This window comes from Chrysemys picta, chromosome 8, assembly GCF_011386835.1.
Source record: "Chrysemys picta bellii isolate R12L10 chromosome 8, ASM1138683v2, whole genome shotgun sequence".
In the NCBI taxonomy this organism is placed as follows: Eukaryota; Metazoa; Chordata; order Testudines; family Emydidae; genus Chrysemys; species Chrysemys picta.
In genome coordinates this window covers 109,314,157-109,338,867 of record NC_088798.1, presented here as the reverse complement: position 1 = coordinate 109,338,867, position 24,711 = coordinate 109,314,157, and the positions used below count along the sequence as shown (strand labels likewise).

Here is a 24,711-nt window from a genome sequence, read left to right as displayed (position 1 = left end):
ACCCCACAACAACGACAGCCCAGCGCTCACCGGCAACCCCACAACGACAGCCCAGCGCTCACCGGCAACCCCACAACGACAGCCCAGCGCTCACCGGCAACCCCACAATGACGACACCCCAGCGCTCACCGGCAAGTCCACAACGACGACAACGCAGCGCTCACCAGCCACCCCACAACGACGACAACCCAGCGCTCACCAGTAATCCTACAACAGCTGAAGGGAAGGAGGCTTTTGGGGCCATCTGAGCCCCCGAGTTAAAGGGCTGGGCGCTCAGCTGCCATACGGTACATGAACAACCACACAGTGCTGTCAGCTCTCCCCAGCCAGCAGCCTAGTTTATAAAGGATTATTTGGACCCGACTCCCAGTTAGATATCTGGCTGTTTGAGAGTCTGGCCGAGGGATGCTGGGAAATGTAGTCCCCCTCCAGGAGCAGCAAGGGAGGCCCCAAGCCCAGCAATTTGGGAAGCTGGCAAGGAGCAGGTTCCTGCCGAAGGGTTTCCTGGGACGAGGAGGGCCGGGCCGGGCGTGTTACACCATGGCGTGGCTGGAGTTGACGTTGTACTTGCAGGCCCTGGGCCATGGGACCTCGAGATGTACAGGAGTGTTTTGTCCAAATGATGGATTGTGAAGTGTCAGGGAAAGCAGATGAACACGGCGGAGGAGAAGAGAGCTATTAGCAGCAGCTTGTAACCGGCGCTGGGGGGTGGGGGGGAGAGCTGAGACGGGCAGAGGGAGGGGTGGGGGCACTGGAGACAGGTGGAGAACAAGGATCAGGGCGGTTCCTATGGCAGGGCGGGGCGTGATCACTGAGCTGCCCCGCAGGGAAAGGGCCGAGAGGGATGTCAGGGACCGGAACCGCCCCTTGATCCCCCCCGAGAGGTGAAGGTGAAGCCTCCAGAGGAGCACTGTCAGTGGTGGTGTTTCACCCCCGTCGCACGCGGCCCGCTGCAGGGGAGAAGGTGATCCCCATCCCACAGGGCCCCTCCGGAGCTCTCAACGCACAACAACCCGCGTTTGAAATCCAGGTGAACCGTGCTGTGGGGACAGGGCCTTGCTCTTTGCACTGTGGTGCAGCTGGATGGTCACGGGCCGCGGTGTGACACGGGGAGAAGGCTCTCACCAGCCCTTGGTACCAGCCTGGGGTGAGGGCAGGGGGGACGCAGCCCCCTGCACGGAGGAGTCCATAATGGGCATCGAGGGGTTGGTCCAGCCAGGGCCTCTGAGGCAGTGGTGAGTGGCTAGTACCCACGGGCTCCCCTGCCTGCCGGAGGGGCATTTGCTCAGTGCTGGCCGGGTGCAGCCCATGGGGAAATAACCTCCCCAGCCAGGTCTTTCTCTGGCCATAACCCAGCCTGCTGGGGCAGGGCGGCCAAGCATCTCCTTGCTGTGGAGGTGGACGGGTGTGGGGCTTTGCGGGTCCCCTCCACCACAGTGCTTGTAGAGCCTCAGTCCTGGGATCAAGGCGGACCTGGCGGGAGCCTCCCCCGGGATCTGTCCTGACGGATTCGCTCTTTGGAGCACGTTCCCCGGCCAGGGAGAGCGAATCCCAGGCCCTGCCCACACGAGGACCGGCTGCGTGGCCTGGCGGGAGCCGAGCCCCGGGTCTCCTGGCAAGGCAGCGTGATCCAGTCCTGCCAGAGCAGAGATCAGCCCCGCGCCACAGAGCCACTCCCCAGCCAGGCGAAGGGGCTGCAGCCAGCACTAGGCGCATGGACTCACCAACTCCGAGTATGTGGGCAACCCGGCAACGAGGGAATCCACCCTGGACAGATGCAGGGTGACCCCATTGCAAGGAACAAGCCCCTCACTCCCCGCAGTGGCTGTGGGTTAGCAGGGACCCTGGGAAACTTCTCTATTCTGCCCTAGCAGAACAGGCTTTGCCAGTTCTCTCTCACTGCAGGCCGAAGCCCACGGCCCTTGTCTCCTTTCCCTGCCGGACAAGAGCACGTGGCATGCTGTAGCCAGGGATGCCCTGTCGGGACGGGCTCTGGTGCAGCAGAGTTTGACCCCGTTCCCGCTGCCTGGGATGGTGGCAAGCAAACTAGGACTGGCGCCCAGGTCCCCGCGCACTTGCTCCCCAGGCTGGGCTAGTCCCCCGTCTCCTTGCTGGCCCTGGCACGGCTTCTCCAGGTCCCCGGCAGAATCGCCACCCACCCCAGCAGCCTCAGAGACCGACCGTTCCGACCATCGCCGGCCCCCAGCTCTCCCAGCCGCCCTGGTGCTGTGCGGGGGAGCGAGTCCTCTCTCTGTGACCCCACTGCCGGCACTGCTGCAGGCTGCGATCGCGGCTCTCCCAGCAGCTGGGCGGTGGGCGGGAGAGAGACATCGCTGCCTTTTGTATTAAAAGTAATCCAGCCAAGTGGAAATTCATTACAGATAAGCGTGACAGCCGGGGGAATGAAAGCGCCCATCTATCAGCGCCTGACAAGCGCCTCCTTTGTTCCTGGGCTGGGTCCTTAAGCCCTTGTGGCTCAGAAACCTCTGAGGCACTACAGCACATCCCAGCCTGGCCGGGTGCTGGGGCCCGTCGAACCAGACTCAGGCCCGGGCAGCACCATCCACCATGTGCCACCTCTCAGCTGGCTGGGTGAGCGGCGTCAGCAGAGCAGGCCAGCCACGTTCCCTGGGCTCTTGGTACCCGCAGTGCCCGGTAGGCGTAGCCCTGGAACGCGCCGCCAGTTTGGGGAGGGGAAGCCCGAAGCACCACTCACGAACGCCAGGAGACGACGGGTGCGTTAGGAGCCTCTGCCCTGCTACACCAACCCTGCGCCTGCTGCACGGGTCCCATCACGGCCTGCGGCGACCCAGGGCCAGCTGAGAGCAGCTGATGGCGTGTGTGGGGAACCCTTCAGCAGGGCAGGAAAGTGTTTCTCCAGACAGATCTTCCAACTGGGGTTTGCAGCATGTTGCGAGTGGGGGGGGGAAGTTGTTCTGGGGACAGATCAACATCCCCTGCGCTCCACCAGCCGCCTCGGGGAGCCTCTTCCGAAGGGGGCGTCTCCCTTGCACACATCGCATGGAACAAGAGCGGGGGGAAGAGGGGACAGACTGAGCCCCTGTGTGCTGCCCCCACCCTTTCAGCAACGCCCCCAGCAAAGCACTAGAGCTGAGCGAAGAGGCACATTAATGCCCAGTCAATATAGCAACGGCTTAGAAAAGTCCCCAGTGCTTTAGCTGCTGCTACCAAATGAACGACGAGGACAGTCAAACCACGCCCCAGCCGCTGCCGTTCCGTGCCTTGCGGCAGAATGGATCTAGGCGGGCGGATCCCAGGAGAAAGTCGGGTTTATTGACGGATTTCAGTTTTCCAGCTCCCTGCTGGACACGGCACTACAGCTGTTCTAACGAAAGCCTGAATGCAACACCACCATCTAGCTGCTTTGCCCCCCTTTTATCCACCTGGGGCCAGCACGACACAAAGCGCCCCGGGCGTCTGGCCCCAGCTCCCCCGCCCCCAGTGACATGTCAGCAAAGCCACACTGCCTGGGCACTCTATCCAGACCCGCAACGCTCTCCGCAACACGCACCAGGCCCCGGCCCCCACAGGAGTTCAGTTCAGCGCCAGCAGCTCACAGGACGTCTCAGGCACAGGGTACAACCGATCCCACAAGAATACCCGGGGTTAGGGTGGGTCACAGGCTAACGTTCATTCGGCCCCAGTCGATCACGGCACGCTGCATTTGTTCCCGGGGATACGGTAAGAACCAGGGCCTGAGTCTTTCCCTGGGAGTTCCCGGACGGAAGGGGGGAGATGGGCCGGAGTGGGCCAGCGCAGCCTCTGGGAAGTTCTCTCCTCGGGCACTGTAAAGCCGGATGGGGAGGTTTGGTGCTTACCTTGATCTCCACCCTGGGTTGGGGCTGGGCGGCAGAGCCTGGGGAGAGAACAGAGAAGAGTGTGACTATCCAAGGCAAGCTGTGCTTGGGAGGGGGAAGGGGGCTCCTAGGGGCTTGGGATCACAGACCCGAGGGCCGCCTGGCTGAGTCTCCGACAGCGGCAGCTCCGACAGAGGAAGGTGTAGGGACCCTGCAGGGGAAGATGGGGGATCTGCCCCCAAGAAGGCCTCCTCCCAGGAGCACAATGGCAGGAGAGTTCCGGGAAAGTGACTGTACCAGGGGCTCAGATGCCCAGGGGATGGGCCCGATGCAGAACAGCTTAGAAGAGCAAGCGGATGTAAATTTTTTCATGCATATTCATGGGCTTCCTCTTACATTTTGCTCAGCCCTGTTCTGGACAATGAGAGACACCCCCCCACCCCCCACCCGGCTTCCACATGGACATGGTCTCTCATAGGCGGCCAGCCCCGGCCACGCAGGCCAACAAGCACAGAGACTTTTCCAGCACCAGCAGGCAGGAGATGGGGGAACCAGTGTCACGGCCCCAGGAGTGAGCACAATCCCAGCTCGGTGACAAACAGGGTCACTAGGGAGCACGGCCAGGCCCTGGAAGGCTGCCCTGACGCTGACAATCCAGCTGATTGGCTACCCCCTTCCCAATATAACGGCCCTGACAAGCCCTCAATCACCGACCCCGTCAGTTCCCCCGAGGCCAGGCTCCGTTCCCTGCCCCAGCCCTGCTGCGGGACGCCTTTCTGGCTCTCGCCTAGGGCCGGACACTCATGCGCCAGCCTGGTTTCATGGCAGGCCCTGTGCCAGCTGGGGGGTCGTCTCGTCTCAGTGTGACGGCAGGAGGGAGAACTAGACCCCGCGCATCCTCTGGAGCCTCTAGCAGCACACGGCCGAGTGACCGAGACGGGCTCCCTGCTCGGCGGGGCGCGGGCGCAGCAGCTTCTTAGCGCTGCCAAGTTCACATCGACCCCTCCCCCCTCCCAGCCCCGCAGCCTGGGGGGCCGAGGGGGCAGCACAGAGTTAGTGCTCTTTGCCCCTTTAAACACTGCCCGGAGCAGCCCCTCTGGGGGGCAGCGCCGCCCTCTTCTGCCGGACGCAGGCGGTGGGAGTTCTGGCTGCGGCGAGCCCACCGGCACATCCCCTCCCTCCTGGCTGCCTGCCCTGTGGACGAGGTTCAGGAGGCCCCCCAGGGACACGCCACCACCAGCCTGACAGACCCCGGACGCGGGTCGCTCCAGGAACATGGCGGCCGGTCCCCCCAGCGCTGATAATCACTCCAGCCCCACACGGCGTCCCTCAGCCAGAGCCCCACGCTCCCCAGGCCGGCCCAGCTCTCGTGTGTTCCTGTGTCTGCCTGAGCAGTGAGCACCACGGACTGGGCCAATGCCGGATAATCACGGCTAGCCACCAGGCCCCGCCCCGGTGTCCCTCCCGCCTACCCCTCCCCTCCCGCCGGGCTCCTGTCCCTGCACTACCTGCCCCACCTCAGCCCTCCTCTCTCCCTCCGCACACAGCCGCGCTCTCGGCCTCGCTCTCCGGCCCCAGCAGCTGCCTGTTGTTATTCCTTTGGTTTCCCTGTGGTCCCTTCTGCTCTCCTCCCCCACAGGCATTACCCGCGTAATGCGGACCCGGCACTGCCAGGGACCCGAGCCCTCTCGGCCTGGGGCAGCCCGCGGGACCTGCAAGCGGAGTGCGGCTGGATCGCTGGGGCTGACTGGATTCCCCCTGGTGCAGGAGATGAGGCTGGGGAATCCTGCCAGCATCACTGGGTCACCTGCTCTGGAGGGACTCGGGGGGGGAGGAAGGGGGAGTGCGCCCACTTCAGGGTCCCCATCTCCCACCTTGTGGTGCAGCGCCTTATGGGGTCACTACACCCAAAGAGGGACGAGTGGAGCCTACCGACGCCAAGGCCCTTTCCTACAGCCCCTGGATCACCCTGCAATTCAGGCGCAGGCTTGGCCCCCTTTGGCCTGGGAGAGCTCAACTGATCCGTGCCCAAGAGCTTTAGGCACCTGAAGCTGTATCTAGGTGCCTACCTGAGTTTTCAGGCACCGAACGACCCTGGAGAATCTGGCCCCAGGACACCACGTTCAGAGGTCGCTAGTCAGCAGCGTCCAAAGAGACCTCTGCAAATGCAGCAGTGAGGCCCCGCTCGCTGCCTGGCCGCCCCCACGCTCTCGGGCAGCAGACGTGCATTTCAGCTCCCCTCTGCAGGAGTGGTAAGCGCCAGCGCGTGTCTGAGTGGCCTGCGGGAGCCGGTCTCAGAGCAGCCTCTGGGGCAAACGCCCCACCGCAGCATTGACAAGCTGAGCGCCAGCACCCGCTGGGGAGCCCCGCGAGGATGTCAGCAGCCAGCCCACATGCTGCTGCCCCTGTCCTGCCCCTGCCCTTGCCCCCCCCCCCCCCCCCCGCAGCAGACGAGCCGGTGCCCAGCTGTCCAGGCAGGGTGCAGAGCGAGGTGGCCCAGGAAGGTTACCTGAAAGGCCGGGGTCCAGGAAGGTGCGGATTGACCAGGGATTGCGGTGGAGGAACAGGGGAACGGTCTGGCATCGCCCAGGCCGGCAAGAGCCACAGGCTGCCCAAACCGGCCCTCCCCAGAGGGCGGAGTGGTGGGAGGGGCAGCGGGAGGCAGCGTATAACGGAGACCAATTCAACCTGGCTACACTGCAGCTGAACCCCAGGCCTGCCGCAGCCCATTAGCGCAGGGCAGTTCTTTATCCCCCCACCGCCCTGCCAGCTGCGGCAGAAAATAATTATCAGCCCTCCTCATCTGTAAAGAGGATTAAAAGCGGTTAACTCAATTTACAGAGGCTTTGTTGTGTCGGTTTTCCCCAGGCTGCTGCGCATGGAGATTTCCACACAGCCACTTACGCCACTTTTATCAGGTTGTCTTCTGGAGGTAATTGGGTTTTGGAAGAGCCTGTTTAAAATGCGTAACCCAGCCTTGTAAACAAAACCAAACCAGCACCCGCCGAGCAGAGCAAACACCGGCATCCTCAAAGGAGGGTTCCCCCCGTCAGTCGCCCACACGGAGACGCAGCAGCCCGGGCATCCTCGGCACGCAGCGGCAGGGAGCGCCGCGACGAGCGCCATGCTGACCCCTTGGCACATGTTTGGGTCTGGGCCGTTGAGAGCACCAGGGGTTTTGCTGCCAAGCCTGGAGGCACCTCACCCCTGTCCTGGGAGATGCCAGGGGACAAGTCCTGGAAACCCAAAGTCACTCCCTTGGTGTCCGGGGAGTGACGTTGGAGCGGCTGGAAGCAGAGCCCGGCCTGACGGCTTTTAGAGCATTTCCCAGGCTCGGTGGGTGAACTGCTGTTGGGTGTTAGCCTGGCTCCAGCACCCCATTGGGTGAGCGGATGTGGGGGGGCTTCACTAATCCGTGCCCGGGTCTGAGTGCTGGTGAAGCTGGCGGCTTGGGGACTGCGGTGACTTCTGTCTGCAAACTGGCACGGCATTGGCAGGGCAGGCTGCCTGCCCACCCCCAGCCGCTCTGCAACAACCCCAGCCTGGAGGCCCCCCCTGGATGGCAGGGCAGGCCTGGGCCTCTGGTAGCCACCAGTGAACGCCACGGGTGTGGCTGCGGACACCTACGTGTGACACCGGTTCTCTCGAGCTCCTTGGGCGAGGTGTGCGGCTGTGCAGGGGATCACCCGGAGCTCCCACCCGACCTCCAACCCCCTGCCCTCTTCATGGGGCGTCGGAGCCCTGCACCCGGCGCGAGCGACTGGTCACCCGTTCTGAGCCCAGGTGCTAGAGAAGCCACCATTGTACTGTCCCCTCATCCAGCTGGGGTGACCCCCCGATGCACCAGAACACATTTCAAACCCAGTGCAGCCCCCTGGAGGTTAACTGCCCCCCATCCCCCCGGAGGCCGGTCTGCTTTTATTCTCCTTGAGACTTGGCCCCCACCAGTCTCCAGTGCAGCCCATTCTCCTGCCAGCACAAACGGGGGGAGGCGCGTTTCATTCCCCAGCTCCACGCCGTGTGCGCCAGCGTGCCCCACGAGGAACAGACACCCTAAATAAGCTGCTGAAGCCAGAGCTGGACCCCCAGACAATGAAGCGACCCAGATCAGTGCAGACTGCGGCTGCCCCAGGGGCTTAATGACCCAGCTGGGAAGAGCCTCCCTGAGTCTGACTCTTGGGGTCTGTAACGACCACTGGCCACTCTCCATCTGTCTGCTGCAGTGACCCCTCCCAGAGCCCCGACAGACTGCACGTGGGGAAACGCCCGGCCCGGGCAGCCGTGCTGGCCAAGCTCCTCTCAAGCACCCTCCAATGAACAGGCATTCATGCCCGCACCGCCCATCCGAGCGGGCTCCTCTTCAAGGAAACAAACAGCTACCCTCTTGTGCGCGCACACACACACACACACACACACACACACACACACACACACACACACACACACACACACACACACACACACACACACACACACACACACAACTTCATGGGGCCGTAAAAAGAGCAAACTCCAGAATTAGCATGCAGAAGAGCCTGTCTTCGAATGCAAACTCCTTTGCAGCGCAGGCCGCAGGGAGAGGGGGGCCTGCACACCCTGAAGATTGGGGGAAAGGCCTTGGTCTGGGGGAGCTCAGCGAGGCTTGCAATGCCCGTGAGTGCTGCTAAAAGCAACACTGCAGCACAGCCTTTACAAGCGGGGGATGGGAGGCGGGGAAGGGATTTTACTGTTCCTGGAGTATGCGGGAGGACTGAGGTGGCTGAGTCAGGAACTAGCACCCCATGCAAACTGCCTCCACTGGACCCTGACCCCCTGCAATTCCAGCCCTGGGCTCCCCACATACAGCTCGGCTGGGGCCCCTCAATCCCAACCTGCAGCCCCCCGTTATCCCAGCCCTGGGCTCCCCACATACAGCTCGGCTGATGCCCTCCTGGCCCCCAGCTCCCCGCTATTCCAGTACTGGACATCCCAGACACAACTCTGCCGACACCCCTTGGTCCCAACCTGCAGCCTCCCCCGACTATCCCAGTGCTAGGACTGCCCCGGCCCACACCTGTGCGGATACCTGCAGCTTTCCCACTCCAGACAGCTCTGCCATCGTGCACCCGACCCAGGGAAGGCCAGCGCTCTCCGCAATCATTACCTCACTTTTTATTCCTCTTCGCTTTGCCCCAGGAGCCCCCATTCCGAGTTTGACTCTCCTGTTCTTAGCACAAACCAAATCCACTGCAATGCTTGAGATTAACCCAAACCTGCAGCCTGGAAGCTCCGACAACAGCATCTGGCTGCATTGCTGGGTGCACGACAAAGCTGCAGCTCCTGAACAATTGAAAGAGCAGCGATAAGGACATGAAGCAGCTACTCCAACACCACACCTGGCCTCCCAAAGGCAGCCAAGGGATTTCTATCCCCCACATTGCAGATAGGGAAACAAATTCAGAAAGTATAAGTGGCTTATCCCCATTCACACACAACTCCTGGGCTGAGCTGGGCACAGAAACCAAGAATCTTGTTATCCAAAACTTTCTGTAGCTACTCACCAACTCCTGAGCACAGCCCCAAAACCCTACAGACAGCTGGCTGCGGGGAGCAGCGCTCTTCCCATGCAGAGGGAACACCGATTCACAAGTTGTCAGCACCTAACTGCCTTCCATCCAACCACAGCTCTTCCAGCACATGCTTTGCCTTCCCAAGGTTATTTGCAGGCTTCAGAGTAAACACAGGCAACCAGATTTTCCAAATATGTGGCTCTTATTACCCAGAATACACTGGGGCACATATGTAAATTATTTGATGCACAAATTGTCCATTGGCCACCAGGAATTGCAGTCCTCTGTATAATGAGCTGCGTCACTAGCCAATACCCACCTGCTGCTTGACTTTCCTTGGCTTGCGGGAGAAGACAATGCATGGACTGGTCTCCCCAGTAAGGCTGTAGTGTAGACAGGGCTCAGGGAGTTTCACTTCCCTGTTGTTAGCTCCAGTTACCAGGTCTCTCTGCCAGCCAGGCCGAACCCCGAGGGCCCTTCCCCCTGGCAAAGATCTCACTGATCTCAGTACAGAGACCCCCGTCCTGCCATCCAACCACCTGGGCAGATTCCTGTGGAGCTGCCCCGTAGGTCCCACTTCAGGACCGGGGTTTAGTAGGACGGCAGGGTGAGAGAGAGATGGACGTTTGCTTTCAGTGTAATATACGGAGCCAGGCCTGGCCCCACTAGCTGCTTTCTGCTCAGGCCGATGGCAGGAACTGGCTGCTGGTTTTTAACGGGGCGGTTGCCCCCTTCGTAGATTCCAAGGCCAGAGGGGAGCATTGTGCTGAGTCTGACTCCGGGACGGCACCGGCCAGAGACCTGCCCCCAATTATCGGCAATAGCAAATGTCTCTCACCGTGGAAAGACACAACCCACCCTCCCCCTTTGCTTTGCTGCCAGGGCCTGTTTCCCATGGTGCAGGCAGTGTGCTCCGGGGCGCTGGGCTCCCCCTTCCGAGTCGTGTTTCTCTCGCCCCAGGTGCCTGTGCTGGCAGTCGGCTCGGGTTTTCTGCTGCGTGGCTCATTGCTGCCGGGCTACGGCATAGCAAGACCAGGCCACGGGGAGAGCAGCGGCACCATATGGCACCCTGCTCAATTATTGATGTGTGTGTTTCCTGAGATGCTGCTCGCAGGCACTGTTTGTAAATCATTGTCGGAACAGCCTGGACGATTGTTTGGCTGATTCCGGGTCTGTGTGTTCCCGTTTCTGAGACATAGGAGAAGCTGCTGGGGGAAGGGAGGGGCACTCTTGCGAGGGGTGAGCAGGCAGGGGAGATCACCAGCTTCATTCCTGGTTAGGGGTAATAAAGAATCCCCCAGCTGCTCTGTTTCAGTCTGAGCCGGTGATTTGTCAGTGAGAGACAGAGAGACGTGGCAGCAGCAGCAGCAACGTAACTGACTCTGATAGAGATTTTGTGGAGTGACATCCCACCCGGAGCCAGAGCCGAGTTGTGTTTGCACACGGTGCGGGGCATGTCAGACACCTGTAGAGGCCATCCTGGGCTGTACTGTGTAGAATGGATATTTCAGGTGTTGGGACACGTGAAAAGACGCCTGATTTGTCTGGCAAGGAAAGCGAACAGCCAGGAGCCAGCGACCTGATCAGGTGAACAACCTAGTGAACCGTCCAATCAGGTAAACAACTGGGTTAGCAAGTACATCTTAGTGCTAGGCAGGAAAGTGTTTCTACAATAAATAATGAATAACTTGGTTACAATGTCGTTAAGGCGAGCACCTGAATGAGGGGGTGCGCTCACACTTTACCCTAGGCTGGGCCCTGTTTCAGTGAACTGATCACTTAAACCACATCCTTCTTCAGCTCCAGAGTGTCTGTGAACCTGTGCATCCTGGGGAGTGGGGAAAAGAACCGGTCAACATGGGCGATTCGGACAATGGGCGTGCGGGGCCTTTCTTTCGGGAGAATCTCGCCACCCTGCTGCTGCTGCTGGCCCGTTTTCTGAACTAATGCTAAAGCAGAGGGTTCGGCAGCCCTGGGGCAGCATCTCTGGCCTGAGCTGTGCAGGAGGTGGGGCGAGATGCGCAGGCTGGTCCCTTCTGGCCTGGAGTCTAAGGATCCATGCAGTGTTTGGGGGCAGGTTTCCGCCCTGCACTGAGCGAGTTGGGGTTCGTCAGAAGGTCTGACATACCCGGGCCTGCCCTTCGGGGACTCACAGCCCAACGGGAAGCAGGAAGCATCAAACATCTCCTGGGAAGCCGAGGCATGTGGTGTAGATTTACAGCCCCTGGAGGGGTCCATATTTCATTCCCCTCCTCAGAGCCACTCAGTTCTGCTCCCCTGACTCCGCCTGCTCGGGTTGCGACACCGATAGCAGCCAGGAGGAACCTGCTTTGCCCTCTGGGATACTTGGTGTCTGGGGTCACCAGCGACACCATCGATCTGCAGTGAGGCCCTGAAAGGCTGATCAGACACAAACACTCGTTTGCTTTGTCCCATGACGCCATTAGAACAGAGAAGTGGAAGTCAGGACTCCTGGGTTCTATTCCCAGCTGTCCCTCTCACGCCTGCGACCGGGAGTGAGTCACATGACCTCTATGCCTTTGATTCCCCGTGTATACAATAATACCCGGCCCTGGGCAATCACACACACTATGGTTGCCAATTCTGGTTGGACGTATTCCTGGAGATTTCATCCCATAACAGAATCTTTAATGAAAGATTAATCTTTAATTCCTGGAGACTCCCGGCCAATCTTGGAGGCCTGGCAACCCTATCACACGCTCTTCTGGTGTGATGCCTGCAAACCAAAGTCAGTGACTTGGTAGCTGGGGCACTGTGCCTGCTGCTCGTCGTCTCACTAGTCCCTTACGCTCCTCCAAGCCTAGATCGACCCGTTGTCTCTCCTTTGAGCCTTAGGTGGAAGCGCCTTGGAGCTCCTGGGTCTGTGGATGTGCAGCGCCCGGCGCCGTGGGACCCTGCTCCCTGACTGGGGCTGCTAATGAATAACACACGTCACTGACCCCAGTGGAAGGTAGTGGGGTCATCCAGAGCCCGGGTCTCTATTTGCCTTTGCACAGCCCCCAGCACAACACGGCCCTGACCCTGACTGGAGTCGCTGAGTGCTGCTGTCATATACATATGAAATTAAGAATCATTATTCTCATTAATACTCTCTATTATTAATACTTTTTCTCCTTGAAACCCACGGGCAGGTTCCATGGTGATCAGTGAAGCAAACCCTGTCGTTGCTGCGTCACCTGTAATCGCTGTGTAATTGATTCCCTTGGATTTGCTGCGTATGCTCAGGGCTGTCCCCACACCAGAGAAATGGGAGATTTCTGCCTGCCTGGCATCACCCTTTTGCACACCCCTTCCTTGCGGGATAAAGGCGAGTGGCACCAGGGACCTCTGCACACTGCTCCAGGGGAATCAGCCATATCGGTGCCGAGCCTAGGAAGTGACCTGGGTTTGACTGGCACACACCCCTAGATTGCCCTGTGATATGCGTCGCTGGAATCTAGCGGAGGGGAGACGTCTCGTCCTCATGGCTTTTACAGAGCAGCATGCGCCTTGCCTGTCTGTGCCATGCATTATTAAACAGATAAGACTGCAGCCCCTCGGTGTTTTTCCTGCCTGGGCTTTGCTGCACAGGAAGTGGGTTCTTTGAGCAGATAGTTCTCTCGGAAATTCCCTGCTAAGCTCAGGTTGCGGATCTGGAATTGCTGCGGGTACGGAGGATTCTCTTAACGGGTTTCTGACTTTACAGGTTTCTTCTAGGTTCTTTCCTTATCCCTCCCCCCCATGGTATAAATTCCGTTTTTCATCAAAGAGCCGTAACACGTTCAGCCCCAATGTTAGCATCAGGGCCCTGGCTTCTCCTGGCCTTACTCACACAGCAGTTCTTATGGCATTCATATCCCTAATGCGGTATAGAGATGCACGCTTGCCCCGTGGCCAGCCCATCAATATTTATGGCAGGCGCACACACACACACACGCACAATGCCTTGCAGAGGAGTCAGAGAAGGAGCTGTGAGCAGAATACCAGGAGCCACTTACTTATCTCTCCGCATCCGACAAAGGGTCTCTCTGGAGACCTTGCACTGCAGAGCTCCTCTCCCACCCCTTGGCCCACCCCTCCGGTCCCCAAGCAGCCCTGAGAGGCTTCAAACACCCACCAACATCAAGAGCCAGGCTTTGAGCTCTGCTTTTGTGGAAAAGCAACAATCCAGAAGGCTCCTCGGGGAAGGGTGGGGATAAAGCGCCCGGTTCACCTAGCCCACCCTGGCCCGCAGCTCGGTTGCTTGACACCCCTTTTTGTGTCTGGACCTTGCTTTGCACAAGAGGATTTCCAAGGGCTTTGCAAACATTACCAATAACTCAGGCTGAGATTGTCCAAGCTGCCTGCTGGGAGGCGGATGCACGGTTCCTGCTCGATTTTGGTTGCCAGTGGGCATCCAAATGGGAATGGGGCCGCCACACGCCCTGGCCAGCTTCCGCCTCACCCTCGCGGGAACCTCACGGGGCTGCTGCAATTATCCCCGTTTTGCAGGTGAGGAAACTGAGGCACAGAAAGACAGGCAGTGACTTGCCCAGGACCATATGGCAAATTGCCAGCAGAGCTAGGAGTGGTCACTGCCAGGCCCTTCTTGTCTTACCCCTGGCCAACCCCCCCTGCCCCATCAGAGCACGGCCCTGAATCTGAGCTGAACACTGGGAGCTGAGCTTTGGGTTGGGACACACTTCGGTTTTGATGCCACCAGAAGCCATGTCCTGCCAGTGTTTTCCCCCAGGGGCAGTGCAGGTAGCACAGAGCCCCCTCAGGACGGCTTCCACCACATGCCAAGGCGTGGCAATTCTGCCAGGAGGACTGGCGCCAGGCTGCCAGCTGCACGGAGAGGAAGGCTGGCCCAATGCTCGGCGTGCTAGCCTGCGGCCCGGAGCCTAACTGCTATGGGAATCAGAGGAAGTTAGGAGCCTACGCAGATGTTAGGAGTGTAACATCCGGCCCTTAGTCTTTCTCGGCTTCTGTGGAAATGGGGATGCTAGCAGGGCCAGAGCCCTGGGGGGTGCAGGGAGAAATACACGACGGGTTGTGCTCTCACATACCAGGGGAATGGGGCCTGGTAAGTACCAGGTATACGGGGGAGGGGGGAGCAGGATGGTGCAGGAGGAATGGCACAGTTTGCAAAGGCAGTAGCATGACCATGGGAGGGATGGTCAGATACTACAATGATGGGCACAGTGCCATGCCTAGATGGAGAAAGGGAGACCCATGGACAAGGGAAGGGGGAGGTAGGCAGGTAAATGCCGAGCTCACTGGAGGCCAAGAACTTAACAAGATCCCAAAAGGGATTGGCTGTTTCTATGGGTATCATAACGCAGGACAAACATCCTGGCAGGGCGATTAGATCACCTGCTTCAGGGGGTGTCAATCTTCAATATCTCCCGCTGCTGGGGTGGGTTCTTAGACCTTCTTCTGCAGCTCTCAGTGCTGGGCATTATGGGAGCTGGGAGCTGGGCTAGACAAGCCCAGGCACTGATCCAATCCGGCCATCCCTCAATCCCTCACTGCTGCCCACCACGACTGGCCTGAAGTTTCCCATTGAATCTTTTTTTGTTTTTGTTTTTAACCGGGGCTGGCTTTCGAGCACATGATTCTTTTTCCCACCAAGTGTCACTTTCCTTGCAAATCACTGACTGTGTCAGAAAACTGCCCTTCCCCCCTTTCTTTTTGTTTCGTTTTTGGTTTTCAGCAGTTTTGGGCCCCAAATATTTCAGTTTGGAGGTTTTCAATGAAAATTCAAAAATGTCCAGGGGAACCCCCCGTTTCTGCCCAGCCCTCGTGCTGTGTGCATCGAAAACACCCTAATTCTTCTGCCCTCAGCCTTGGGGCGAGGTCCCAGCCCCGCTGCCCATCCCCAGGAGAGAAGGAGAAGGGAGCCCAGGTTTCCCAGGAGCCCAGAGCCCCAGCACTGATTTCGGCCGGGGCGCCTGCTCTGTAGTTTCCTTGCTGAGCTCTGCGTGCAGGCAACACCTCTGCGGTTCCCGCCAGCCCCCGGGGCACTGCGCTCGCCCTGGCAGCCGACCGCACCTCGCTTCCTGGCATTTGTGCTTGTTGGGTCATTGCCGGGAAAGAGGTTTGCAGGGAGAAGGCTGGTTCCCCCAGCCCGAGGGAGGGCGAGCGAGGAGCCAGCGACAGGCCGGAGAGGTGCATGCAGCGCAGGGGAGCACACAGGGGATCGGGGAAGCTGCTGCGTCTACCTTTCCTTGTCTCTCCAGCCAGGCGTCCGGGGCACTAACACGACGGCTCCTCCTCGCTGGGGCAGAGCATGTCAGGGGCAGCCGGCGCCCTAGAGAGGAGAGAAGGGGAGGACAGGGTGAGGGGAGCTGGGACAGATCCGTCCGCTCCATGCCATGGCAGGAGCGTCACTCACACTGCGCGCAAAGCGGCCCAGGGGCAGCAGTAGGCTCCAGAGCACATGTGGCTCCCACCTCGTGCTGTCTCCCTCAGGACGGCCCCCCCCAGCCTCTCTGCCTCAGCCACCCTGCCAGGCACAGGTCCCCGGCACTGGGGGGACCCCCCCTTTATACTGAGCCCCCTCCTTCTCCTAGGTCAATATCTGTGCCTTCCTGGAGATGGAGAACTGGGCTCTCCCTATGCCAGGGATCTACTACCCTGGCCCACCCCACTCTCTCGCCCTCTGTCAGAGGGAACGTCCCCCGCCCCAGAGCACTCTGCTAAGCTGGAGTTAGCCTCGAGCCCGCGGAAAGGCCCTGACAAGAGCCTGGCACGTCTACAAACTAGCAGGAAGCGGAGAGCGCCGGAGTTCAGATTCCATTCAAAGGAAAGCAGAACCTTGGAAGTGTGGAGCTGCTGTGTTCAGACGGCTGCCCTCCCCCTCGGCCCCGGCGGTAACAGCTGCAGCCCCTCCCCGCATTGCTCCCCTTCCGACTCCTTGGGAGACAGGTGAGTTTGGGATCAAGGTCTTTCTCTGAGGCCTTGAAGAAGGGGCAGCACGACTTAGCGTGGCAGGGTGGCTGCTCTTGGAGGGACAGCACCGCTGCCAACCTCACCTCTGCCCACCCTCTGCTTTCCCAGGGAACGAGCCCCACGCCGCATGTTACAAGAGCTGCCGCATCGCCCAGCTAGTGGGCAGGACACTGAGAAGCTGCACCCCCAGCACAGCTCTTAGAGCGCTTCCAGACTCATGCCTCCCGCTTACGAAGGGTGCCCGCACTACGGGAGCTTGGCACTGGGTTCGCTTCACCCGTTTCAAGCTAGGTAAGTTGCCTGGCTGTAAGGCCCACTGTCTCCCATTGCAGCCCATCTTAACTGGGGATCTCCCTGCCCTGGCCCAAATATCCCCCATGGCGAGCACTAGGGATGGTGCTGCATCACTGCACGGACTTGGCGCTTTTCTGGTGAAATGCTCTAATTTAATGGCCTGGCCCTAGGAGGACTGCATTTGCTGTTATTACTAGTTCAGTGTTCAATTACACTTGTCTAACTGGTGGCACCTGGGACCTCACGGATGTGTAAGGAATGACGGCTGTCAGGAGGCGACAGGGCTGAGCAGAGATTTGTAAAAAGCCAGCACAACCATGCTATGATTGAGCGGAGAGCAGCCTGGCTTTTCTCTCAGAGATGAAGAGAAACAATGTTTAGTGATGGCCTTGGGGGTTCCTCCCATTGCTGGTTCCCCCAGGGCAGAGTTAAATCAGTTTGGGTGCTTTAACCATCATGGATTTGCAGACTTTCAAATACTTGGGTTTCTTTGACATTTAATATTGACTCTGACTGTCCTGGCTTTCTAAACGTCGTTTTTTAAATAATAACACTCTTGTTAGTTTAAAACAACATAACAAGAATGTTGTTGCTTTTTAAAAAATAAAAACAACCCCTGTATGTCACGGAGAGGTCCTTCCAACTCTAATGCCAACTGCATGAAGTTTTTTGTCTGGGAATTTCCTTAGGGCTTTCAGTGTTTGTGACAGGAAGACTGCTCAAACGAGTCTTCAGTGAGAGGGATCTGCAAACAGGTACCAAGATCCCAGTTCACAAGGCAGTTGTCATCCCCACCCTTCTCTATGGGTGTGCGACCGGGTCACCTACAGACGCCATCTCAAGCGGCGGGAGTGGTTCCAGCGGCGCTGCCTCGGGGGGATTCTCAGGACCAGCTGGGAAGACCGACACACTAACATCGGCGTTCTCTCTGCAGCCAACACCAGCAGTATAGAAGCACCGGTCATGAAATACCAACTCCGCTGGGCTGCCGCTGTGTACGTGTGCCTGACACTCGTCTCCCGAAGCAAGTGCTCTTCTCTCCATTAAGTCAGGGAAGAAGGGCTCGCGGAGGGCAGCGGAAGCGTTTCAAAGACATACTGAAAGTACAGCTTAAAAAGGGAGATATCAACCCAACAAACTGGGAGGACTTGGCGCGGAACAGAACATTGTGGTACCACACCACACACCACGCCACAGGTCACTTTGAGGAGAACGGACGTGCTCATGAGACAGAGAAGCGACACAGGAGGAAAGAAAGGGCACAACAGTCCAGCCAACAACTATGTCTCCTCCAAGATCACACCTGTCACTTCTGTGGGAAAATCTGCAGGGCACGAACTGGCCTCCTCAGCCACTTAAAACCCACCAATGAACCTCCTTGGCAGACATCACCCTCGCATCGAGGGACAGCCGAAGAAGAAGAGGCGTTTGTGACCAGCAGTGGGAGACAGGTGAGACAAAATGGGAATTTTTGGGTACTACTTTTTATGAATGCTGTGTGTGCTACGGGGCAAGTCTCCACCTAAAACACTGCCGTGGCTGGGTGAAGAGGCTCCTACTGTTGGGGTAGCTAAGCCACCCCCCGAGAGGCGGTAGCTATAGCGACGGGAGAAGCCCTCCCACTGACATAGCGCTGTCCACAGCTACAGCCCTCAGCGGTGGGGATTTTTCACACCCCGGACCAATAACTTTTGAGTGTAGACCTGGCCTGAGCTTGTTTGTGGGGAAGTGCAAGAGACATGGGGGTGGGGGTGTCACCACTGGTCTGGGGAGGACCGAATGGGTCATTACAGGACTGGCTGAAGCCCACCCAGAGCGATGGAAAATCCGAGAAGACAATGAAAACCACGAGGGGCAGAACGCTGACGCCTAGCAACCAACCACCGAGAGGAAGGAGGTTTCCCCACCTCTCAGGAGGGAAGGGAAGCAGATGCCAGACTGGGAGGTGTCAGGGCACCGGGATCAGAGTGGGCTTTTGGAAGAGGCTGAGCTGTTCTCACCGGAGCCTGCACTCGAGTGGATTGCAGCGGGTTCCTCTGGTTTGGCCAGCTGGACTCTGTCCTCACCTTTATTTCTCTGTGCTAACCTACACTCCCAGTGCTGCCTTCCAGCTGACTCATAAACCCTCCTCTGCTTTGAAGCTGCTGCCCGTCTCGTCGTCACTACAGATACTTGTTGAGGTCCCCGAGGAGTGTAACAGTCTCTGACTGGGGTCCGTCTCACTTGGGCTTGCCGGTCAGAGCTCACGGGGTGAAGCCGGAGGCAGCGCAGCCTGAGGTGGTGAGGCCACAAGGCCTACCCCGACGGAAGAGTGGGACCCCTTGGGGGTCTTCCAGGGGACTGTTTAAAAGCTGGGGCGTAGCACAGATCTTGTGGCTCCGAGGCCAGGCCGGGGGAAGCTGTGTTGGCACAAGGCCTAAATCAGGGTGTTGACAGTTTCTCCTGCTTGCACAGCCACTGCAGCTCAGCACAGGTATTTGGAGCAATCATTTTGTGTCTCCTGCTATCAGTGTGACATGTGTTATGACATGACGCTCAGAAGCAAGGCCGAGCTCTCTGCAGGGAGGCTCCCTGGTGGGGGGGATGGAGCGACTCAAGACACCAAAGGGGCCGTCTGCAGCAGCCAGTCGTGGAAGATAAGCGAGGAGCCTCGGCCTTCGCATTCCCATGTGGCCAGTGATTGGGGTGGCTGAGTCCTTAGGGGGGCCGTGATTTCCCAAGGGCAGATGCTCAGCCCCTTTGTGGTGTCCCAGGCTGGGGCCCCCAAAACGGAGGCACCTTAGATCACTAGGAACTAGGCCCTGGAGTGTAAGTGACCCAGAAGCAACTGGCAGCTTTTCTGCGGAGTGACAATATGCACAGGCACCGAGCGGTAAGAGCAGCGTGGCTGCATGGCCCCAGGGACCTGCACTCTCACAGCAGCCTTTGCTCTGCGCGGCGACAGAGCCGTATTAAACACCTGCCAGAGCTGATGGGCTTTTGAGCACCAGGAAAGTGGAAATGGGATTGTGGTTCCTGGAGCAGATTTTCAGCCCCAAGGTGTCTATGGGCTGTTGCTTTCACATGCTCCCTGGGGTGGCAGGGCTGGAGGCACTGCAGATATGGTGCTCAGTCCCTTACGAGGAGACGGCATCTCAGGTTATCCAGGTGGGACTCTGGCTGTTGCGGGGATGAGCGGGGAGGGGCAGCAGGTGCTGATGGGAATGGAAATGAGTCACCCTCAGCTGACAAGAAAAGAGGCGGTGGCCTGTCGGGGTGCATGGTGAGAGGTGCGGACAGGGAGAACCGCAGGGAGCCTTGGCCGGGAAGGGAGCTCTAAATGGGACGAGGGACGGGGGCTGATGGGGACTCCGGGATGGGAGTGGTATCACTGCAGGAGCCACTGACTGGCCCCTTCTCCCCATTGCCCCTCTCATCCCAGAAGTGGCCCTTCCAGGGCAGAGCTAAGGTAGATTCCTGGGAGGTGGGGTGTGTGTGTGAACCTCGTCCTGGTGCTGCCTGGGCTGGGGACAAGCAAAGGGACTCAGGCTCCAGGGTTGGCAATCCACCACCTTCAGCCAGGCCTAAAGTCACCTTTAAGGAAAAGGGGAGGAGTTTTGGGGGTCTCCAGGACCAATCCGGAGCTGGCGCCTCTCTTCCTTCATCGCTTTGTTGCAAGAGCGCATCATCACTGTGTCCTAGCAACATCATGGCCATTACCGCGGCAACGCACTGTGACATCACCCGCCAACCGGTTCCCTGAATGCTATGGAGAACTCTCCCAGGGCTTTTAGCAACTCAAAGCAGCCGAAAGAGGGCAGAGAAACAGCAAATGCCCAGAGTGGGGGGCCAGGCCGATGTTTCCACAGGGTTAGCCAGGTTCCCCGGGAAGTGAAATATTCCTCTGTAATACAGCAACCAAGTCTTCTCTCCAAACGGGGGGAGGGGGGAGATTCAGCAAATTGTAGATAAACAAATGACCCAAGGGAGTGGAGGGAAAACATGTTTCAAAAGCTACTTCAGAGGAGCAATGGCTCTAATGGATAGGAGGCCGCACTTCGAAAACGCACTAAGGAGCAGGGAAGAGGTGTTACACTCCCACAGGCAGGAGACACCATTAACGAGCCGGGCACAGCCACAGATTGGGTTACTGAGAAGACTCCATTGCAGCTCCCACCACTTTCATCTGTAGGAGGTCAAATTACTGTGCATGTAGCAGCGCTACAGAAGATGATACCTACCTCCCAGGTTCCTTTCATTGTCCCTAGGGACCTGCCGGCTGCTGCCTCTTCCCGCCCCCGGGGCAACCGCTCTTTAAAGCAGGGCGTGTTTGTCTTTTAAAACCTCTGCATTTTTAAAAAATTCAGCTCAGGGAGATGTGAGCGAGGAAAAGGGGCGAACCGAACCACACAGGCAGGAAGACTTTGCACAGGGTCTTTCATGCCAGTCATCTCCACAAAACGCTTCCCCTGGGGGCAGAACAAAGCTCTCCCAGCGCGGCAGCATCAGCTGTGAGTTCCACAACAGCTGGAGCGTTCGGGTCTGGGAAAGAGGGTCACAGATCAGCTAAGTTCTGGGGAAATGGCTTCCAATTAAAACACATCATCTGCCCGCCCCGTATCCAGCCCATCCTTGGCCTGAAACCTGCCCCCAATTTACAGCTGTGCATTGATGTCAAGGGACTGAATGGAGAGTGTCAAATAGTTCTCACAGGCATTTGTGATAGGGTGCATATGTTTATATGAACCTATCACATTTCTCTAGTCCCTTTCATCTGGAGGGATCTCAAAGCACTTTATAAACTTTGTACATTCAACACCACTTAAATGCAGCCACCTCTGGGGCCGAGCAGTGACCACAAAACTCACAGTGCAACGATGTCAGGGAGATGGAAATTGGACAAAGACAATGGGCAAGCAGCAAGTCTTATGCAAAAGTGCCCTGGGATCATGAACAGCCACATACAGCAGACAAAAGCTACGGGTTAAGGTCTCACCTGAGAGACTCCCTGGCAATGAACTGCCTGGTATTCAGGATTTAGCCTCTCTAGGGTGTTGTGGAATATACAGAGCAAGGAAAGAGGGCGGCACAGAGGCAGCCTCCATTGGCTAATGAAAGTTCCAAACTGTGCAGATGTTCTGAACAGCTGCCCGGCTGCTGGCACTCACTACCTCAGGCAGCCCCACTGAGCTCTATGGGAACAGAGGTTGGCCAATGCTGGGCACTTTGCAAAGCCAATCAAAGAGACATGAAGCAGCAGGGACAAATATCCTTTCAGCTCCCTGCGTCTCTCCCAAGGACACTTCCGGGAGCAGTCATTCCATTTGCCTGACTTCTCATCTGTGCTGAAAACTCTGACTTTAAACACCAGCTTGTACCTCAAGTTCTCAGGGGTTTTTTTCTTCTTAAAAAGGTTTGTGTTGTCTATACACTAGAAAATGAGTGGAGGAAGCCAAGTGATCCGTCTGGCTGATAAGAATCCCGAGTCACACCTTCATTCTTACCAAGTAATAGGGGGTAGCCGGGTTAGTCTGTATCCGCAAAAACGAGGAGTCCCGGTGGCACCTTAAAGACTAACAGATTTATTTGGACATAAGCTTTCGTGGGTAAATAACCCACTTCTTCAGATGTTGGTCTTTAAGGTGCCACCGGACTCCTCGTTACCTTCATTCTTATTTCATACTGATAACATGGTAGCACCCAAGAGACCTGCTGGGGACAAGGGCCCAGATGCGCTAGATCAGCAGGTCTCAAACGTTTGTACTGGTGACCCCTTTCACATAGCGACCCCCCCTTATAAATTAAAAACACCTTTTTATATATTGAACACAATTATAAATGCTGGAGGCAAAGCGGGGTTTGGGGTGGAGGCTGACAGCTCGCAATCCCCCATGTAATACCCTTGTGACCCCCTGAGGAGTCCTGCCCCCCAGTTTGAGAACCCCTGCGCTAGATGCTGTACAAACACACGCTCTGCCTTGAGGAGCTCACAACGGTAACACAACACAACGCATCGCAACAAGGAACTGAAGGGGTTGGTTCCTCCTGAACCTTTTGCTGCTTTCTAAAGAATATAAACTTCCCTGGAGGCAGTCTGGCCTTGTGGCTGGGCACTGGCCAGGGGATCCGAGGATCTGGCCTCTACTCCTGCCACTGACCTGCTGCGTGCCTTGGGCAAGTCCCTTCACCTCTATTTGGCTCCTGCCTTTGTCTGTTTCAACTGTGAGCTCTTTGGATTGTCTCTTACTTTGCCCACCGTTCCTAACACATGGGAGCCCTGATCTCCGCTGAGGTGTCTCATGATTTGAAACTGCGATGACATTTCTTTTCCTTTCCCGTGCAGAGATCCTTGACAAAGAGCATTGGGGCTGCTCAATCAGTGTGGCTGCCAAGGGCTGCAAATCAACACTAGGCGTAGTTAAGGTGCGAACTGCGTTTCTCATCCACCTCTGGGAGGTGTTAATAGCTGTGTCTAGTTGGGATCATTGCAATAGTAATGCTATCGCGCAAGGCAATCGAAGAAACAAACACTCAGCCCCAGCCAAGGACCATTTTGAAACATGTTGTTATGTGTCAATCTGTCTTCAATGAGCTTTCTCCGGCCTCTGCTACACAGGAAAATGAGCCCCTGGATTCCAGCGCTGGCCCAGCTATCCTGGTGATAGCGACGGACAGCGCTAGCACTCTGAGCGAGCGTCCAACACACACTAGTTCAGGTAATTACACCAGGGCTTAGCACTGACCCAGCTGCCGGCGTACCGTTCGGGGGCTGATCTCTGTTTGGAGACACACTGGTCTGCAAGCAGGAATGGGCTGATGCCCTGCCAACCCAGAGACCTTGCCCTGGTTCTTGTCACCTCTGTCCTGGAGGATGGGCAAGCGCCTCCTTCTTTTAACCTGAGTTAACAGCCTGCACCCTACCTCTTCAGCTCCCCCAGACAGCGCTGAGAAACCTACCATCAGTCGCCCTCCCCAGGCCCCCCCTTCTGAAACCCAGAGCCGAATCCTGCCTGCCTTATTCATGCAAGTCAGCCCACCGATACCGATGGGCCTGCTCATGTGCGTTAGGGGGGCAGCTCACCTTGCATAAAGCACTGTGTGTTCACACAACCTGCTTCTAAGACCAGACGCTGCGACTTGGCTCCCAATGTGCCCCCCAGCTCGGCACCCCACTCCTCACTTCCCAGAGGGGACTGGGGGAAGTGCAATGGGGTTTGGATGGACTGGTTCATGAGGTGCAGGTGCAGCTTGGCTGGGAGGCGGAGTGGAGGGGCAGGAGGAGTGCCTGGTAGTATCTGAAGATGTTAAATAAGGAGGGAGAGGAATTCCGTGGGGGGCGTAGGGGGTCAGTGAGATAGCACTAGGAGAAATGGGGTGAACTAAGGGAAAGGAGAATATCGGCTGCATACCAGGGAACCGCCTAAGAACAAGGCCAGTGGAGATGTCTCTTACACTAAGAGGTGCGAGGTCCGTGTTTAGGACTGACTGGCTGGGCCAAGGCACTGTAGCTGCCCGGGCGGAGAACACAAGCAATGATGGGAGATGTGTGATGGAGCAGGGGACGGATGATTCGCTTCCCTTTGACTGCTCTGCTCACTAGGGCCCCGGTTTGTAGAAAGGCAGGACGTGTGTAGAGAGCCCCCAGCTGCACTTCCCCAGGGCCTAATGCCAAACACACTGACTTCGGGGAGTTTGTCTATTCGGCCCAACCGGCTTTCGCTCAGACCACAATGGTATCACTGCTGGAGTGCCATGCAGCATCCTGGCCTGCCTGTTCTTGGCTTGGCAAGAGGCAGTCGTCAGACGGCCTTTGCCAGCGACCCCTTCTAACTGCAATAGGCACAAGGGAATCGCACTTAGCCATGGGACAGCCCCATTGCCCCCCAGGGCCCCTTCCCCCTTGCAGTGCAGACACCTGCCTTGATTGCAGGAGCAGGAGCCAGCCCTCCAAAGCCCGGCACATAATTGCAGGAGGGTTTTGGGGGGAGCGTCCCCTCGCAGCTCTGCAGTGCCCCAGGCCTCTTGGCAGGGAGAGACAAGGATTTCCCCTCCTTTCCCTGCTCTCGGTTCAGCAATCCCGCTGGAAGCAGGCCCATAAGCAAGCCCTGGATGCAGAGGCACGGAGCAGCGGTGCTGCC

At 58.0% G+C, this 24,711-nt stretch overlaps 1 protein-coding gene across 3 annotated transcripts in view; it reads right to left on the bottom strand.

Annotated features, from left to right (window-relative positions):
• The window catches only part of CPLX2 (complexin 2), a 53,201-nt gene extending 37,542 nt beyond the window's left edge, over positions 1 to 15,659 (bottom strand). The window contains exons 1-2 of one of the 3 annotated variants that reach the window (XM_065555185.1): positions 15,571 to 15,659; positions 3,840 to 3,877 (exon numbers count right to left, since the gene is read on the bottom strand). The gene's annotated coding sequence lies outside the window, so the exon portion shown is untranslated. Of the gene's footprint in view, positions 1 to 3,839; positions 3,878 to 6,327; positions 6,423 to 9,358; positions 9,476 to 15,570 lie in introns of those variants that run through there. The other 2 variants (XM_065555188.1, XM_065555186.1) reach the window with 2 other exon arrangements.
• Positions 15,660 to 24,711: the final 9,052 nt, after the last annotated feature.